The 17,621-nt window shown below is 41.5% G+C and overlaps 1 protein-coding gene across 2 annotated transcripts in view; it reads left to right on the forward strand.

The window, feature by feature from the left end:
• The window catches only part of Plekhg1 (pleckstrin homology and RhoGEF domain containing G1), a 213,740-nt gene that overhangs the window by 47,108 nt on the left and 149,011 nt on the right, over nt 1–17,621 (forward strand). For both annotated transcript variants that reach the window (XM_036168921.1, XM_036168922.1), the window contains exon 2: nt 11,208–11,265. The gene's annotated coding sequence lies outside the window, so the exon portion shown is untranslated. The remainder of the gene's footprint in view (nt 1–11,207; nt 11,266–17,621) is intronic.

Consider the following 17,621-nt stretch of genomic DNA (forward strand, 5'->3'; position numbering starts at 1 on the left):
AGGCCAGTGGCCTGTTGTGGGGATTAACATGCTTCTAGAGGTTAGCAGCGGCTTGACCCTGCCCTTTCCTGTAAACACCCACTGTCGACACTTAACAAATGCTGCCCCCACACCACACAAGGGAACGGATCTTCCTCAGTTTTGTTTCTAATCTTGTTTTCGAATGGGGTTTAGGTATTTTTTTTTAATTCCCCATTTAATACTTTCAATTAACTCCACATGTTTGGAGCAGAGCATTGCTCCAATTTTGGAGTATTCTCTTCGTTAGAAGTTAGATGCCTCATGAATAGAAGTTGTCTACTCTAAACAAATGCATTGCATTAAAGCTCAAAATGCTTTGGGAAGAGATGAAACCAAATATAAAAACCTCACCCTCCAGGCACACTCTCCTGTGTTAATGTTGGTGCCGTCAATTATTTCTCCTCTAAAGCATCTTTTGATCGCCGGGTGGGACAAAGGAGAACATTAACATTGTTCACTGATCTCTTCTTCCCTGGTTTGCACAGGACTTTCCCAATTCCTCCGCTGAAAGTCCCATATCTGGGAACCCCCTGTCCCCAGGTCAGTCAGGCATTCTACCTGTGACATGTCAGTTTGTTAGGCTATCGAGTTTTACAGTTTCACAGTGGGATACGGATATGATTTTTCCAATATCAAAAGCACCTTGTTTAACCTGTTATTTTATGCATAAAATGCCCTTCCGTTGCCCCCAAGCCCCCAGCTCCCATTAAGTCAGTCATCACATGGTTCCTCATAAGAGCACAGGCTTTCCTGCCCTCTTTTTGTTGTGTTACTATATTCTTTCTGTCACACCTCCCCTACCAGCTGTTCTAATTCACACCTCCTTCCCACAGAAGATTCTGGAATGTTCTTTTCGGCAGGAAGCGCTCTTCTATCTCCCTCAACATCCATTGACTTTGGCGTGTAGCTGCCTTGTCTCTGCTCCTCCCTCTTGCGGAAAGGCCACCCCAGCTAGTCTGGATTCCTGAAATCAGGGAAAATGAAAGTGACAAGGAGAACATTCCCCCCCATGCCAGGTAGCCACGTGTAAGAACGGGCTCAATGATTGGGAGCTCAAGTGTCTGCCTCCTTAGCTAGAAGTTTAATTTAATTGGATTGAAGCTGAATTTCTGAAATTATTTTATGTTCCAAAAATTCTCCCAACTAAGAATTAGTTAATAAATGACCAAAATAGAAGTTATGAAAAAATAGCAGGAAATAGAATTCTACAACCTGGATGCGTTCCTGAAATTTCACTGTGGTTTGGCTTCAGCAAAGTACTGCTTGAGCTACAGCTTAAACAATATATTTAGACTTAGTTTTAAGCATGGGAGCCTCGTGTGTAAACATCACTGGATACCATTCTTTTAATGAATGAGGGGGACACTATTTTCTTTCTTTATTTGCTCTGCTAAGCCCATGTCTTCTGGAAAGGCTTTTTTTTTTTTTTTTTTTTTTAAGATTTATTTATTTATTATGTGTAGTGTTCAGCCTGCATGTATGCCTGCAGGCCAGAAGAGGGCGCCAGATCTCATTACAGATGGTTGTGAGCCACCGTGTGGTTGCTGGGAATTGAACTCAGGACCTCTAGAAGAACAACCAGTGCTCTTAACCGCTGAGCCATCTCTCCAGCCTCTGGGAAGGTTTAAACTTGCATTCTACTCACCCTAAAAAGTGAAAGACATTCACTCAAGTGTATTTTTACTGAGCCACAAAATTTTCGCTATTGACTCTCAGACCATGTTGCTAGAGGGTACACCATGTAGAGAACCTAATTGCCCACAATGGGAAGGCCCAGAAGACAGGCCCCTCACTGATCCTATAAAACACAAAATGGCAAGAGGGGCACTGGCACATCTGAAGAGCTTTGCTGTGGCCCTTTCCCTTGTGCCAGACCTTAGAGTTGGCATTGCCGCTGTCCAGTTGGATGAACTGCATGTGATGGGTTTAACTTGGGGGCGGCGGGGGGGGGGGGGGGGGGCAGGCAGCGTCACTGAATCCCATAGGCAAGGTGAGCATAGGTATTGTAAGAGGCAGCACAGGCAAAGCAGTGTCCATAATGGCCTGACAGAGTGGTCAGCACTGGCTAGCTGATTTTTATGGTGGCATGACTTCTGGAGATAATCAGTCATGGTGTTTCCAGACATGGGATAGGTCAGAAGCCTACTCCTTTGGTTTGATCTGCGTAAGCAGAAAAATTCTGAAACAAATGAAAAAAAGTCTGCATTGGATCACAGCAGAAGGGAATCTCGGACCGTGAACCCATTTCCAGGCTGGAGCCAGCTTGCAGACCCAGAACCATTTGAATGAAGGAGCGGCCAGGTCCTCCTGAGGAAGGACCTTCATAAAATATCTGATAGTTTTACCGTTAGCCTTTCTTACTCCATTCCTTCCGCAGAAGGACCTACAGTGTTTAACAAGGATAACTGTATACTGAGGGAAAGGAAACAAATCTAGGCCTTGGAGCATGAGTGTGACTCCAGTACTGGGGAGGCAGAGACAAGTGGATCCCTGTGGTTCACTGGCCAGCCAGCCTAGCCTACTTGGCAAACTCTATGCCAAGTCCCCAAGAGACTCTGTTTCAAAAAACAAGGTGAATGGTACCTGAGGAAAGACACCCCTAATGTTGTCCTCTGACCCCCCATACACATGCATACATACATCATGTACATGTGTACACACACTCTCTCTTCAATAAATCAACCACATTTTCCATAGCCTACCTGAACTGGCTAGACAGACAATTCGAACCAGTTTCCTGTGAAAGAAATTAACAGCATTTTGCAGAAAGAATGTCCTGTGAAGTTGGGGCTCCCTGAAGTATTTTTGAAATGATAATCATATTCAGTGTGGAGCCTTGCTAAGAAACCACTGTGTGCTCACATGCCAGATGCAGAGCTCAGTAGAGGTAAAGATACTGAGCTCTAGGGCAGCTTAAAAATGGCAGGGTTTCCTTGCATTGAGGCCCTTCTTACTCTCTCCTCTCCCTGAGAGTGAAATTATTCAAATTGAACATTTCCTCTCTTTTTGGAAGTGAAAAACCTACCTTCACAGAACCAGAGATTTGCAGGATGTCTGGGTGGCTGTGCAGCCAAGGGCCATGGGGATGAATAGTGACCAAGGAGTCACTGTGAAATGTGTTACCAGAAGTCAGTCCTCAACATTCATGTTTCTTTTTTCTCCCAAAAGCTCACTGAAATCTCCTCAAGACAGATGTTAAATAAATAATCCATGATGTATGTGGTAGTTCACTTTTTCACTGCTGATATGTCAAAGCCTTTTTTCCTTGACCGAGGTGGAGAGCTGGAGGAGGCCTCCAGTAGAAGGAAATTACTTGCCTTCCTGTAATGTTTGTGGGTAATGGAGTAGAGTTTTCCATATGATGCCTGAATAAGAGCAGTGTTTATTCAGAAGTCTGATTAAAATCAGACCAAGTCCTCACCATCAACTACACAGCCCGATACACATGCAGATGCATAATGCTAGCTCCCTAAATATGATTTTATTGAAGAGACATCACGGGAAACCTAATATCCTCCGTGTCTCTTTGCCAAGTATATTTTACTTATGGTGCATGTACGTGTGGTATATGTATATGTATGTTCATGTGGAGTGTGTGCACATGCATGTGCACATGCCTGTGGGGGTCAGAGGTCAACACTGGTTGTCTCTCTCAATTGTTCTCTACCTTACTCTTTGAGTCAAGGTCTCTCTGTGAACCTGGAACTCATCGATTTGGCTAGGATGTCCAGGAAATGAGTTTCTGGGGTCCCCCTGTCTCCCTTTCTTGTCCCACAGCACTGTGGTTACAGGTACATGCCACCATGCTGAGCTTTTTATGTGGGTTCTAGTGATCTGAACTCAGGTCCTCTGCTTGGATAGCAGGCATTTTACCAATTGGGCCACCTCCCCCAGTCCGGGGAAACTCAATTTTTAACGCCACACCCAGCTGAATCTTATTTAAAGGGAATTCACTACGTTCGTTAGCATGGTTCCTTCTCATCACTTGGCCACAGAGGCTGAATTGCCTCACATCACTGATCTAGCTAGAGATGCTCTTGAATGCTGACTCATAAAAGATGGTTCTTCTGAAGCATGTCTGCTGAGAAAATGGCTATCAAGTTGTGTGGCTTACTCCGTGTTATTATGTGTAGACTCCATATAAAACCTTCCAAATTGTCCCAGCCATGTCCCCTTTCCTTATTTAACTGAGTCTTTGATCTCTTGACAGTCTTTTCTTACCCACAGCTCTCCTCCACTGCTGTGCTACAAGACCCTGATTTTAATACTAGGGTTGTAGTATTCTATGCATTCAGAAGCATGCATGGCTTTTGTTGCCTTGGACTTTGGGCTTTGCCTCCAGCTAAATCCCTCTGATTGTCCCACTGATTGGAGGTTCCCTTCGAAGTAAAGACTACGCCTGTCTTTACTAGTTCTGCATTATCCTTAGTCTCTACCTTGACAAACCACCAATGCTCAAATGTTGGTGACTTTTGAGGCATTTTAGGAGTCTGCCATGGGACACAAAGACTGGAGAATTATTGAAAGTTCCCAAGCCAGCCACCCTGCCATACATACATAGTGGGAACAAGAAACCCTGTCTCAAGCATCTGAGTGTGTTCTCAGATCTTGACATGTGTGCCATGGAATTTGATCACAAACATTCACACACATAAGTAGATGTGCACATGCACACCACATATGATCACATGAGAGAGAGAGAGAGAGAGAGAGAGAGAGAGAGAGAGAGAGAGAGAGAGATTGATTTTTCCTTTAAGAGCCTTCTTTCCTGTGAAGTGTGAAAATGAGAGGAACCTGCAGAGAATCTGAGGAAGGATTCCTTACTGGAAACCTCAATCTTCGGCTCTACATCTGAAGGAATAAACCGCATGTTAAGTCAGTTTGCCAATGATTAGTATATTTGGAAAATAAATACAAGATGACAACTGCTTTTGCTTTTGTTTTATACAAACCTGCAACCAGCATAGCCATGAAATTTAGCCCAGGTTTGGGGAGCACCCTCTATAGCTCCATTTAATGGCATTTAAAGAACTCCCATCTACTGAGTGCTCTTGAATGAGCCCATGGAAGCCAGGAATTGGTATAAAGTAGAGGCTGAACTTGTCTTAAAAGCTCTACTCATTTCATAAACATTATTTATGTATTGCAGGCAGGGCCTGGGGAGACAAGCCAACCTGACACATAATATCTGAATTGAGTGGCTAGAACCTTCACTTTGACAAATTGTTCCTAATCTATCTGTCAAAATGCCACTGAAAACAATCCAGTTTATTAAAAACTGCTTGATATATGTAGTTTTTCTAAGAACACATCCTCTGTCCTGGGGAGATGGACTCCTCAGTCAGACACCCAGCCCCACTCACTTGGTAATCCCCTGGGCCTGGCACAAAGCCTGGCACACATAAGGCATTCACTGCATAATTGGATTAAATGGTGGGTGAAGTTAATGGCTATCCCAGTGAAGAGACTACAAAATACAAGCTCTTAAAACATTTCTTCTTTTCCATAGTCTCACTCCCAGGTTCTAGACAGTTGGTTGGTTGGTTGGTTAGTTAGTTAGTTAGTTAGTTAGTTAGTTAGTTAGTTTTAAAGTGATTGAAACTCACAAGGTTTCTATCACAAGAAGAATCAGCCAGCCAGGGATGTCAAATTAAACACTGAGACTGAATTTTTAAAGGGAACTATAGAGCATGTTTCTGGAAGGCTCTGTGTGACCACAAACATGTGTGTCTGCATGACAGCGCCTAAGCACACAACAAAAGGGATTAATAACCAATTCTGACATAGTTCATCATCTCCATGAATGAATACTTCAAGCAGTTGCCAGATGTTGTTATCCCAAAGAGTATGGTCATCTGAATTCCCTATGCCACTCCATTCCCACCTCAGCCAGTGAGGCTCTACTGTGAATTCTGTAGTTGCTGGGTTTCCTGGTTTACATACAAGTGATGTGGGCATAGATTGTCTAGAAGTAGAACTTTCTCCTATGGAAAAAATACTAATATCAGTGAATATCTACAACAATGACAAAAAAGATGGGGAAAGGGAATATTCTTTGAATTCTACTTCTTTGTAGTTTTGGTTTATTTACTTCAGTTATAACCTTTGTAGGAAAAGCAGGATGACTTTTAGGTGGGGTGTGTGTGTGTGTGTGTGTGTGTGTGTGTGTGACTAAAGTTTAAACCTGGAACCTTGTGTATGCTATGTCCAACTTCATTAACAATTGGGAAAATTCAAATTTAAATAACACCATTTTATACCCCTCTAAATAGATATAAATGAAGATACAAATACCATCATATAAATAATGGTATCAAGTGTTAGCTATAATATATGATGCATAAGAACTTGCACATACTCTGCATGGATTGTAAACCAGTACAGTCTATCTTGAAAAGGGTCATGTTCAGCATATGCATGTTGAGCAATCCAGCCCTTCCATCTAGGCAGATGCATTATGGGATCTCCTGCCTGAGACTCCAGAGGGCACAGGTGATGTGGGTTATATTGTAGAAACCCTGAAAACCATCTGAAGAGCCCAGAGATAAGAGTATATACAGTCATGTCATTGGGACAGAGTCTGCCAACTGTAGTTAGGTGCATTCATCATTGTGAAAACAGAGAGAGTGTGACCATCCTAAGACAGTGGTGATGTTGCTAGCAGACATGATTGTGTGGGACCACTGTCCTATATGTGGTTCATCACAGACAGAAATGTCATTATTCAGTGTGACTATGAATATATCACAATATCTCTAATGAGTTATAATTCACCCACACAAGCAGTCACACCACATAATTAACAAAATGGCATGAAGGCTACTCACAAACAGATCACTGAGCAAGGCAAAGCAAGTCTGGGGTTATGTGCACATGAAATTATCCTGTCAGTTCACAAATCAGATCAGTGTGAACTTCTACTACATTGGCTCCTTTGTAGGCCCCTCATGTTAGCAAGAGTTCTAGACTCTAAATTCTCTCTTGTTCAGATCTGTGAGGAGCAGGGGAATGTCTGTTTTCCAGGTGAGGCCTCATTGGCCTTAACTGATCTGGCTTGGACAATATGGCTATCCATGAACCAGTCACTGTAATTAGGGGGATCAGTCATAACAAATGGCATAGTGTATTTAATAAACTTCATCACACTCGGGCTGAGATCAGAACAAGGTAAAGGAAAATGCTAGTTTATTCAAGGGCCATAAAGAAGATAGCTGGAGGTTGGGCTGTAACAACCAAGAATGTCATCCCACCCACTTAGGAGAACACTGTTGCTTGTTTTATGGCCTACAAATGAAATGAAGCTGTTCAAAGGACAGATAGAAGAAAGTGTTGCTATGTGCAGAGAGTGGAACATTAAGTCCTAAATGAGATGTCTTCACCAAAACACTCCCCTTAGGGCTCAAGAAACTATGAGAAGAGGAGGCAGAAAGGTTCTAAGAGCCAGAGGAGATGGATGGCACCAAGGAAACAGTGTCTTCCAGACACAACAGGACTGACATACATACATATGAACTCACAGGGGGACTGTGTTAGCATGCGTAGGGCCTGCATGTGTCCAAGCAATATGGCGTCCTACCAATGAGAGGGGAGTAGACACAAGCCCCCATGCCTACCCCAGAAGCTATCTCCAGTTGACATGTACTTACAAAGGAAAAAATTAGTTTTCTCCATTGGAGTCTCACTGGGTATATACAAACCACACTTAAGGTCAGGCCCCATTCTCAGCATTAGGTGGCTAACACAAAATGAATTCAGTGGTATTTTTTGGAGATTTTTGTCTCATGTTGCTTTGTTTGTTTGTTTTAACTTTACTGATCTTTGGTTTGTGTATTATGGTTTCTGATTTTGTGTTTCATGGGATATGTGTGTATGTCTGTGTGTGTGTATATGTGTGCATCTGTGTCTATTTCTGTATGTATGTGTTGTTTGTCCTTTTTAAAATTTCTTATCCTGCTTGTTTATTTGTTTGTTTATTTACCTGTTTGTTTTCTAAGGACAGAAAAAGAAAGTGTGGCTTGCATGGGTTGGGGGTGGGGAGGATCTGGGATGAGATGAGGGAAGGAAAACTGTGATCAGATATAATATATGAAAAAAATATTTTCAATAAAAAATAATGACCAAACAAACAAACAAAAAAGAAAATGTTTCTATGATGCAGGAAACCCAGAGTCCCAACATGCCTTAACAGCATTCTTAGATCTGTAGGGGCAGAGGAGATATTTGTAGAATGGCACCCCAAAATGGCAGGCCTAGGGAGAAGCAAGACTCTAATTCAAACAGAAAGTCCTTGGAGTTTTATGTCCTCAAATTTTGTGTCCCCTCAAAAGCACTGTCTTTTTCTATTTGATCATCCAGGGTATTGGTTTAAAAAGTATTTTCTAGAAATTTCGAGGGATATTGAGAGACTTTTGTTGTTGGTTGTTTGGTTGGTTGGTTGTTTGGTTGGTTGGTTGGTTGGTTGGTTGGTTAATTGGCGTTATCACCGTCACACACTCTCCTGAAGCCCTGTCATTTCTGACAGGTCATTGTGTGAGCACCCACCCTGGGTGCGTTTCTTTATGAACTCCTTGTGTTTTACTCATGGGAGGTAACAAATCCATGGGTGGGGCTGCTATATGTCAAATGAGTGACATCTTACAGAAACTGTGCATGCTTTAGGGCCTTGCACTTTCCTGTGAATTATCTAAGTAGAATTGCTCTCTTTTAAGAGCATGCATTGGAAGATGTTTCTAGCTAGCCATATAATAATTCTTTTCATTTTGTCCTACACATAAAAAGCAACGTGGGTTCCTTCCCTGGGCAGTTTTGTTAGCATTCATTCTGGAATATCTAGATTTGATCCTGCAGCTGCTGCCACACAGTCTTTCAACTCATGTCTGAATGTCACCTAAAATCAAAGGTGAGCTAGCTTATTTTAGACACTGAAGTTAAAAGGACATGGTGCTATATTGGACTTCACATTTCCTCTTTATAAAACTAACCCTGACATTTTATTTATTTTTATACATGAACTCACATTACCTGGTTTTGCCTTTGTAACTTACTTTAAACACAGCCCTGCTTGCCTCCCAGACTATAAGCTTAGCCTTGTGCTTTGGCCAAAAGCAATAAAATGAGACCCATTTTGCCATGATTCAACTAAGGGTGATCAGCATTTTCTTGGTATATATATCTTGGTGAATGGTTATTATATAGCATTTCCCTAACCTTCCTTCCGAAGTGTAGTGAAGGATCATTTTTGTTTTCACATCAAATTCTATTTGCATTTAATGCCCTGAGCACACTCCATTAGTGGATTTTGCACTTAAGGCCACATAATCAAATATTCTTAATGTTTTGTTTTGTTTTTTTAATCCCATATTGAATTTACAGAGCAACCGATGAGGTTCCCAGGTGCTCAGCTATAAATAATCCCTGCTGCTTGTAAATGGCCCCTCCCCCACTCGCCTTGTATTCCTATCAGACCATAAATACCAGTGTGCTGGTTTACCTCGTATTGAATTTCCTGACTGTAGAGTGTTGCTGTTCTTTTGAAAGAAAAAAGCAAATGCATGTGTATTTTTCTCCATTTCTCATGAAGAAACTATTGTTGACCCTGAAGAGCTCTGTTACTGTCTTCTATGCGCCTTTCATGAGGGTAATTTTTCTGAATATGTCTCCTCGGGAATGATCTCCATTCTCCATAGCTTGTGACCAGACATTGCTGTCATTGGACAAAACCCCTTGGTTTTTATTTTATTTTGCATATTGTGCTTCAGATCATCTTGTGAAATTTCTACACTTGCCTACAGTTTATAAAGGTATTTCTCTTGGAAGTCAGGCTTGGTGAATGAACCCCATAATTCCAGCACTTGGGAAGTGGAGGCAAGAGGGTCAGTTCAAGGTCATTTTCAGTTACATGGTGAATTGAGCCAGCCTGGGCTACCAGACCCTTTCTCATAACACCCTCCCTCTTAAAAAAAAAAATATTTATGTTAGGATTGAGGGTAGATCAGTAGTAGAGCATTAGCCACACTCCATACATAAGGCCACACCTACATGGTTTGCTCAGAACCTCTGTTAACTCCAGTGTAAGAAGATATGATGCCCTCTTCTGGCTTCTTCAGGCACTGCACATTCATAGTGCACATACATATGCTCAAGCAAAACACCCATACGTGTTAGATAAAAATATTAGAGAGACAGACAGACAGACAGAAAGACAGACAATTGGTAATTTTCTAAGCACATTTGTTTTTCTTTTAAAAACTGACAACACTGGACCTGCTTCAAAAACACATATATTGAAACTTAAAACACTGAGGTGTATAAGCTTCCTGCTTTTCAAACACAGTAAAGGGAAATAAAAATTCAAGTCTTCCAGAGGTAAGCTGGAAGAGTCCACCTTCCAACTGCCTCACAGAGATGGGAGTTGAGAAAAGTTTGTAGATAGAGACATGGAGAGAAATTCAAGGGGACGTTGGCCATGGCCTTGGAAGCTGGATCTTAGGGATGCTACAACTGAGACAGACTGACATCTTACTCCACCTCCACTTCCAGCTGACGGCCTCTGCGTTCACCTTTCCTCCATTCGGGGAAAGTATTTCCTGATTCACAGAAAATCTTGGAATTCTTTGCCTTCAGAACTATCAAAAGTTCAAGTCTTAAATTTTTTGAGCCAAGAAAAAAAAATCAAAGATAAGTGGGCATCAGTAGCTTTTCAATACAACATCCTATAAGATCTGTGGATTTGTATTTGTGTTTATGATTATTTTAGAATGGTTGTGACATTTTCCTGGTAAATTCTGGCATTCGGGCAGCTAATCTTCACTTGTTGCTTCAAGTTAGCTCTGATATCTCATCCATGTTCCATTCAAAGAATTCCAGGGCAGACGAGATGGCTAGTATGTAAGAGCACATGGACACGCATGAAGGCCTGAGTTCAAATCTATAGCATCCATGTGAAAAGTTAGGTATGTGGCCACATGTGCCTGTAACCCCACAGCTATGAGGGTCAGAAATAGGGGGATCACTCGGAGTTGCTGGATTCCTCTCTCAAAACAATGAAATGGAGAGGACACCTGGTGTCCTCCTCCATCCTCTATCCCTGTGCACATATAACATGCACACATGCAAACTAAATAGATATAATTCTAAAATAGAGGTATTTTAGTAAAATCAATTTATTTGTTGTGTTTCTACTATAGGTGAGGTCTGACGGAGTCGTGGGTAAAGACATCTGAAAAGTGAGCATCAACTATGAAAGTAAGTTGTTTTCCTTTTTCTTATTTTCCTCTTCTTTTTTTTTTTGATGCTTGACTATGAAATATAGGGTAAAAGGTTAACATGTTTATAATTTATTAGATTTATATATTTTATATGAATATATACTGAAGCCTTTTTTAAATTTTTAAGTAGGTTTAAAAAAAAAACAGTATTTTGAAATAATGCTTAACTATTTTGCAATCCTACTTCTTCTGGTTAGCCTACCCTAGCCTGACCTGCTTCTTCCGATTAGCCTGCTACCAGCCCATGAGTTACTGTTCCTTTTAAATGCTTGTCATTGGCCAAAGTTCTGTTTGTCCCTCTTGGCTTCTTTTCCTCAAGGTTTAAAAATCCCGCTTGTATGTTGTAGTGATGGTACCTGAAAGGCAAAGGAAAGGGATGTGCATGTTAGGTCCAGGCACTTGACTCTTCCTTTCCATACTGTTGGGGACTAATAGACTCTGACCACAATTGAGGCTGCTTGTCAAGTGGTGAGTGCTGCTGAATCCCATATCAAAGTTTCATTAAGTGAGAGGAAGGTATGAGGAACTCCATTGGGTAACCACAGTGTTCTCACTGTGTGTGTGTGTGTGGTGTGTGTGTGTGTGTGTGTGTGTGTGTGTGTGTGTGTACTCTCAATTTTATGACAAAATGGAAACCAAAAGAAGAAAACTGAAGCCCAAGGATGAGTTAGAGGAGTAGTTCTCAGCCTTCCTAATGCTGCGACCCTTTAATACAGCTCCTCATGTTGTGGTGACCCCCAACCATAACATTATTTTCATTGCTACTCCATAACTGTAATTTTGCTAGTGTTATGAATTGTAATGGAAATATTTGCATTTTCCAATGGTCTTAGGTGACCCCTGTGAAAGTGTCATGGGGCCCCCCAAAGGTTGGGAACCACTGGGTTAGAGCTTCACAGCTTCAGCCCACAAAGTAATAATGCTTCCCTGGAGTCAAAGTGTTTGATGGGCTGAGCTATTCTGGAAGAGTTCAAAATTGTCATGAAGACCCTCTTTTCATGAAGTCAGGATTCCTCAGTGCGTCAGAACTCACGAGGGTTCCATTAACCCACCAGACATGGTTTGCTCCCTGCAGGTCTTCAACACTGCCAGGAAAAGTCCTGTGATTTATTTTGCTTAATTGTGTCTATGCAGAAGGCTCACTAGGCTAAAGACCAAGGATTTGTGATCTAAAGCTGATTTACCCAGTAGGCACAGTGCCCAGTAGTGGCCTATGAAAATATTTTAATTTTTACTTATTTTTCAAGTTAAGGAAAATGTAAATATATTCATGAATATATTGTATTGAATCTAAATTACATTTATCCTGATATCAATGTAGTTAAGATACATAATTTTAATAAATTCTTTATGAAGGAAGGAGCACAAGGACCAATACACACAAGAGCCATGTGTCCCCCCCAAGTGACACTCAGACACTCAACATGTTTGTAGGAGTTGGTCATTTGTGTTTTTGTTTGACATAGAGTAGACATTTTTTTAAACAGATTTATTATTTATGCATATGTGTGTATCCATGTGGGTTTATATGCACCATGTACATCCAGGTGCATGTGGAGACCAAAGGAGGGCAGATTCCCCTGGAACTAGAGCTACAAGTACTTGGGAGGCACCTGATGTGGGTGCTGGGAACTGAATGCAGGTCCTCTCCAAAGGCAGTGAGCATTCTTTACTGCTGAACCAAATCTCCAGCCCCTTCTTCTTCATTCTTTTTAAAGAAAGAATTATGTCTGTACATAATGAATCTGTACATTTGCTTCTTAGAGTAATACATGACTATGTCTACAAAGAAAGAAAAAATGACATATTGATACATTAGACAGTTATGATTACTCAGTTTTCCTAAAATCAAGTAACTATTTTCCCTTCAGGACACCCATACATATTCTGTTTACTTTGCAATATGATACAGACAGTAAGGAAAGAGAATGAGACTTGACTTGGGGGTCCCTTGATTCCACTTAGCTTTACCTCTCTGAAGGCTTGTGCTCCTTGGGAACTGTGACCTACTGTGCCTGCCTCCTTGACGCCATTCAGGGGAAGGGAGCCCAGACTGGCAGTTCTGGTGTTGTGGATCTATTTGACTAAGTGCAAGTACTTTTCAGTGTCTGTGACTCATCTGGTTTCATTTACTGTCAAAGCCATGTTCTACTTTTGTAGAAAATATTTTTGTTGGTCCTCAACTTTGGTGACTATCAAAGATGCAGAGACCTCCTCAGAGCTACTTCTTGACTCAAAAGCAAGTTCATTGGTTGTCTGGGGATCTCCTTTTCAAAGGTCAAGTCCCTGAACACCAGGGCCTTTATGTGTTGTGTTGACTGCTCTATACCTTAGGAAAAAACAGACATATAAGAGAAGCTCAAATGCTTCCTGGAAGAATGAGCTAATTTCCTCCTTTAGATGAATCAGGTCCCGCTCTGAAATAGCCTGCTGTTGAGCTGGATAGAGAAAAGCGATGTTCAGCCTTTGTTCTCTGGTGCCAAAGGCATGCAGAAGTGTTTGTAGTCCCTCAGTAAAGAACAAAAGCTTGGAAGCCAGGGACTTACAAGCCACAGTGCTGTCCTCCTGAGGGTGACACTTATGTCAGCTTGTTCTGTTTGACAAAGCCAGTGGTTTCTGCTTCCACAGATTGAACAAGAAAGACCAGAAAATTGTAGTCGGGGTGTTGCCTCTTTCTAGCTACTGAAGACCTATGACTAGAGAAGGAAACAGGAAAACTGACCATGATTAGCCAGATTAGGTTAGGCAACTAACCTACAGAAGCTTCAAATATCAGAGGGTAGGTTTGGTATATACAAACTTGGGGTCTGTTCTCTTGAGAACAACCAGAATACGTACATGGTCTTTCTGTTGGCATGATGTGTATGTATGTGTTCAGTTTGAAGATTACATTTTTTCAGGTACCATAAAAAATTTTTTTTGAATGAAAGTATCCCTGGATGTGTTATCTCCTGTGCCTTCTTAACTAGGGTTTCCCCACCCTGGACCTTTGATGAAATGACGCTGGAGTGGAGATGCTCCAAGTGTGTGTGGTTATAGGGTGGCCTAAAGAATAGAAGCATGCCCATTATTGTTGCAAGGCCACGCCAGGTATCTTGATCTGCTAGCATTTTCTGAAGCCATGAATGAAATATATTTATATTTTTCCTTATATTAAAAAATAAGTGAAAATTAAAATATTTTTATTTTATACTATTGAGTTGCATAATTCCTTTTCAGTAACAATGCCAAAGATTCAAGATGGTAGGTTTCCCACACTGGCTGGTTAAGATGAAGCACAGTTGTGATTGTGATCCACAGTGCCCAGGATCCCACCATGCACTGGGCTCCTCTCTGGAGCATCACTGCCATTTTTTTCCATCCGTGTCTGAGGTGTTCCTCCATCAGGAGAAGGAGGACCACTCACTGAACCCACCCCAAGTCAGTAGCCGCCACTGTGGTACCTCAGAAACAAATAGTCTTGTAGCTGAAGGCTTTGCAGGGTTAGAATTGTAGCTTTTTACTTCTAAAATTTACACAGAGTTTCGTGAAAGAATGCTGGGGAGAAAAATAAATCCTCTGTGCTTTATGGGTCTTGTAAGTGACCTTGCTAGTGTGTCGCAGAGCCCTGTAAGTATCTGGCTCAGGGTTGATTGATTTGTCGGAAGTGAGCTAATAAAACAATAATCAGTGTCTACATCATTAATGATTCATATGATGAATAAGTAACTCATTGTATCAGACTAGACATTGCCGATACAACCATCCTGTGGAATTCTTGGCAGAGTGCTAGAGAACAAGAACCAGAATGCAGTCTGCAATATTAAAAACGCCACGGAAGCACTTTCCTCCAGTCGCTCCCATTGCAAAAACTTCTGACTTTCTCTTGATCTGATAGCATTGTGACAATGATTTAATATATATATATATATGTATATATACATGTATATATACATACATACATAGTGATGATGATTTAATACCTATATGTAAATATTACACAATGTAAATGTAGTAGATACAAAAATCCAGCACAGAATTATATCATTTGGAAAAAATACCCAGGTTTGACTTTGCCTACACAGTGGACATCTGTTTTCTTTAATATGTATCTGTTGGAAGATTGCCTGCACAAGCTGGGGTAGAGAGTGCACACTCTTGAGCCTTACCCTTTGTAGATCCTTCAGTTATGGCCAGCAGGGGTACAAGGAGGTCACTAAACAAGTCTTTATAGCAACAAAATCTAAGTTGAAAATGGAGTCGTAAAGTTTAGCCTTCTCCACTGTGTCTCATCTTAAATTGACTAGGATCACTTGTCCCCTTTCTGTTGTCCCTTTCTATACTCTGAGACATTTGTCTTATACTTGACGTTGTACTTGGGGGAGTAAGTCAATCATGAGAAGTTCCCCCTAAGTGCTTGGGACTTCAGAGTGTGGCTCAGTGATAGCACATTCGGCTGGCATGCACAAGGCCCCAAGTTTGAACCCCAGCAACACCAAAAACAAAACACTTGTCTTCTCATGAGGGGATGTCCTCTGGAAGGAGATGCTAATGCCTCCTTCTGTCCTGTGCTTTGAGAATCGGGAATTATGGAGATAGCTTTGTATGAACGTCAGGCTGGGGGAGGGCAGGAACTTCATCGTCTGATGAGTGAAATGTAGGTTAAGTTCAATGCGTTTGCCTGCTGCTCTGAACTGCACATGTTTAACAGGGAGAGGTATTATAGAAAAGGTTTCTCAGAATTCCTCAGTCCAGGCACTTCTCCCTACAGCTCTTCCTTTTTAACCCCATTCCTGCTCCAAGGAAGTGGTGTGCTGAGTGCAATTCAAGGTCAGGCTGGAAGCACACCCAGGAAGAAATGTAGCTAGATCACAGCTGTAACGGTGGGGACTGCACATTTGGATGACCAAGCTCCACCCAGCAGCTCCCATTGCTGTCTACCTGGATAACCAACGACAGAGCCCATTCCTAGTACCTAAGACTGACCTCATGCTCCGCATGTAAAATGGGAGGGGCATCTGGAAGCATTTAGCTAAGCCACTGGCTTCAGCAGCTGTGAAGGATGGCCTTTAGCCATCTCAGATTCTAAAGAGAGAGAGCATCTTCTTGCAATTGAACTTCCTCCAATCTGATGCCATTTCATAAAGCCCAAATGATTTCTTCTTCAGGACATAGTAGAAATGGCATAAAAATTACTTGGCATAAGTTGTTATGGATTCTGTGTGTTAGAAGTAACCTGCTTTACAATCGTAAATTCCTTCTTTGTATTAAACACCTAGTTAAGTATGAGAAAGCTCCAAAGGCAAGAATGACATTTTCCATCCTTCGTGAGCTTAGAAAGTGAATCTGGGAAGGAAGAGCATGACTGCATGTGACTTTTCTGTGGAGCAGTGTGTGATAAAAGAAATTAGAAATTAATACAAGAAGTAGAATAAATTAAAAATTAACACCAAAGGCATTAGAAAAGGACCAGTGTGTGCTGTTTACTTATGAATGTACTTATGTTCTTGGGAATGAAGCTGCTTTTCCGTTGGTCTGCACGAGCTGTGGATTAAATCAGAGTTTTATTCTTATCCCAAACATTGAAATCCTTCTCTATTTTACTTGTCATTCAGAAAAGGCCATTTTAGGGCTCACCTTGTATTAGTGGATTATGGATTTTCTTCTTTTCATTTGTTTTTCCTTAATGCACTGTAAAGCTATGTTATAAATGAAAATAAGTGTGCTACTCACTTGTTTTAGCTAGATATCAGGTCACTGTGTTTCAGAAAACCAGAGAGAATGTCATCGCTCTGCTCTACATGGGATGGTGGTGGGTCATTGGAAGTTTCCTGTTTTTGACATCTGCAAACCATGGTGACCTTGCACAGAGCTGCTGGGACCTTGATGAATAGCTACACTAATAGGCACGGGAAAGGTCATCACCTCCAATGTCAAAAGACCAGATGCATTCACTGGTACCAGATCTGCTCTCTGTAGCTGGAGATAACGAATGAATCCAGGCTTCCAACAATTAGCTGCAAATATTTGAAAACTTTGTGGAAGCCCTGGACCAGATTCCCCCAGCTCTAAAAGTCAATGAAAACAAAATTACCAGACATGGCTTTAGGGAATCAACGCTTTTGTTTTGGCTGAGCAAAAGCCAACATCCACCTCCTCCTCTGCCATGCCCCTTTCTTCGCTCATTTGAGAACCTAGTTACCCTTTTCCAGTGTCCACGGGGCCCATGCTTTTAGGAATCTGTACCTTTTTCCTCTCACCACCCTGTGTTTTCTGAGTAACGAGGGAAAGTCTGTGCTGGAGGAAGGTTAAATGGGTGATAATGCCTTGGTCGAGTTAAAGCAGGGTTACAGC

This window comes from Onychomys torridus, chromosome 19 (assembly GCF_903995425.1).
Source record: "Onychomys torridus chromosome 19, mOncTor1.1, whole genome shotgun sequence".
In the NCBI taxonomy this organism is placed as follows: Eukaryota; Metazoa; Chordata; class Mammalia; order Rodentia; family Cricetidae; genus Onychomys; species Onychomys torridus.